Source organism: Serinus canaria (assembly GCF_022539315.1).
Source record: "Serinus canaria isolate serCan28SL12 chromosome 7 unlocalized genomic scaffold, serCan2020 HiC_scaffold_29, whole genome shotgun sequence".
In the NCBI taxonomy this organism is placed as follows: domain Eukaryota; kingdom Metazoa; phylum Chordata; class Aves; order Passeriformes; family Fringillidae; genus Serinus; species Serinus canaria.
The window spans coordinates 4,682,463-4,684,772 of NW_026108147.1; positions in this window are offsets into that span (position 1 = coordinate 4,682,463).

The window sequence follows — 2,310 nt, forward strand, 5'->3', positions numbered from 1 at the left end:
GAGGGTTTGGGATTTATGTTCCTTATTCCACAGCCCCCAGCAGAGGCTGAGACTCTTCCTTGTGCCCCACAATGTTTTGATACTCAGAAATTTGGCTAAAAACCCTTTCCCAGGGAGTGGAGTGATGGGGTGCAGAGGGTGTGAGCATCACTTGTCCAGGCTGATGCCTGCAGGATGATTTGGCTTGGAATGGACCTTAAAACCCAACACCTTCCACTAGACCAGCATCTGGAAACATGGGGCAAAATTAGCCCAAATGACCTTTTCTCCTCATCAACTACGGGAAGAAAAAAATAAAAGAAAAAACAAAGCTAAACAAAAACCCAACAAAAACTCCCTGCTGTGGTGTCTAGGGCCATTAAAAAATAAATCATGTCATTCCATCCAAACCAGCTTGGGGGGAAAACATTTTAATGTTTTGGCCAAATCACGGCCCTGCCTGTGTGTGCATCAGATGCATTCATTCCCTGATAGCTTCCCGAGCCCCAATGTCAAGTGTTTATTTTAAAACAAGCCCCGTTGCGTGGAGGAAAATCCATCACATCCATTAGAAGCTCTTACTTAGGAGTAAATGACATCTCAGTCTGGGCTCTGGGTACCAGCAGAGCCAAAAGCACCATTTAAGAAGGTGAATTTAACAGCTGTCAGAGCATGCAGCACACGGAGTGACTTCCCCCAGCCCCGAGGAATGTGTGGTTTCACATCAGTCACTGCGATTTTGGGAATCTCTAACCCTGCTCCAGGTTGGCATTTCACCACAAGCAGTGACGTTTTTTCAAGCACAGGCCCTGAAATCCAAATCCAGCTTTTCTGAGGGCTTGTCAGGGAGCCTGTGGTGCTGCTCTGCTGTGCCAAGAGGTGCTCAGGAGCAGGAGGACACGGCTGGATTTTGCCAAGGGTCTGTGCCATGTGCCTTCCTCTCTGCTGCAGAGGGTCAGGGCTGCTTCCCCCAGGCTCCAGTGCTGTGGATTTAAGGATCTGTCACGGGAGATCAAAGCCTTCGACCCCTCCCTGCAACTCTAAACAAACATCAATGCTCACAAGCACCTTTGGAACCTCTTCCATGAATTCTGGGGCTCAGCTGAGGCTCCTGTGGGTGTGTGGCCTTGGAGAGGTGGATTTGGAGCCTGGAATTAGGGTACAACATTTGGTTTTAGGCAGAAAAGGGAGTAACTGTTCAAATGGTCAGGAGAGAGCCCTGCTATGGGGTTCACATGGGTGCATTCAGTTCCTGAGGAGAGAACCAAGGCCATGAAATCCTCCAGAAAGTTTGGGAGCTGTGAACTCCTCAGGTAACAGATTTTTAACAGCAAACACACCTGACTCCATGAAGAGGGAGGCATAGAATTCCATCAGCTGCTGGGAAGGCTTTTTGTGTGCTTGGAGTTTGTCTGGCATGAGCTGAGCTCTCAGGAAACCCAGACCCCAAACTGCAGCTGTGTCCTCATGGGCAGCACATGGATGCATCTAAATTTTCTTTTCCATACACAGGAGTCTTTTCCAATGGCATTTATCACCCCTAATTCCCAAGGGGATTGAAATCCTTCCCAATCCCACCTGTGATGCCACAACTCCCTGTGAGAGATTAAGGGATGTCACCAAGGGCAGGGGCAGGGTGGCTTGTGCAGAAGAGGATGAAAGCAGAAATCCCAAAGAGCAGCAGGATCAGATGAGTCCCAACAATGGGATTTCTCCTCCGTGGCAGCACACAAGCCCACGTGGAGCCTGGCTAAATATTGATCCTGGATTTCTTGGTCTCTGTGCACATGAAAGGCTACAAAAAAAAAAAAAAAAAACCACAAACCAGCACAAACTATTCCAGCAAACCACAAAACAAAATATTCACTGGAAAGAAGCCAAGCACTGAGGTGAGGATGTAAAACTCACTGATCTGGGGGGTTTTTTTAAATAATTTTTTACTCAATCCCAGCTCAGCTTAGCACCTCTGACCCCTCCATTTCTAAAAGAAGGGAAGAAAGGTTTTTGCATTTTCAGCCAAAGTCCACATGAAAAAATAATAACTATTAAAAAACCCCAAACAAATCCAACCCCCAAGTCCCACCCCTCGGGATGTCTGTTCTCCCCAAGGCCACCCCGTTTCCACCAAAAAACCAAGGAGTGCTGACAGCAGGGAGGGATGGGGAAAGGGGGGAGCCCTGAGGATTTTTCCCAGGGATCCTTGGAAACTTGGAAGTGCTGGTTGGGCTGGGACCACCCAGGCACCGTTTCTGGGATGGCAAATGCAGCCCCCCCTTGCAGGGTGACAGCAAAGAGAGGTCAGTGTCACCTCAGCACGGAGATCTTGGCTGG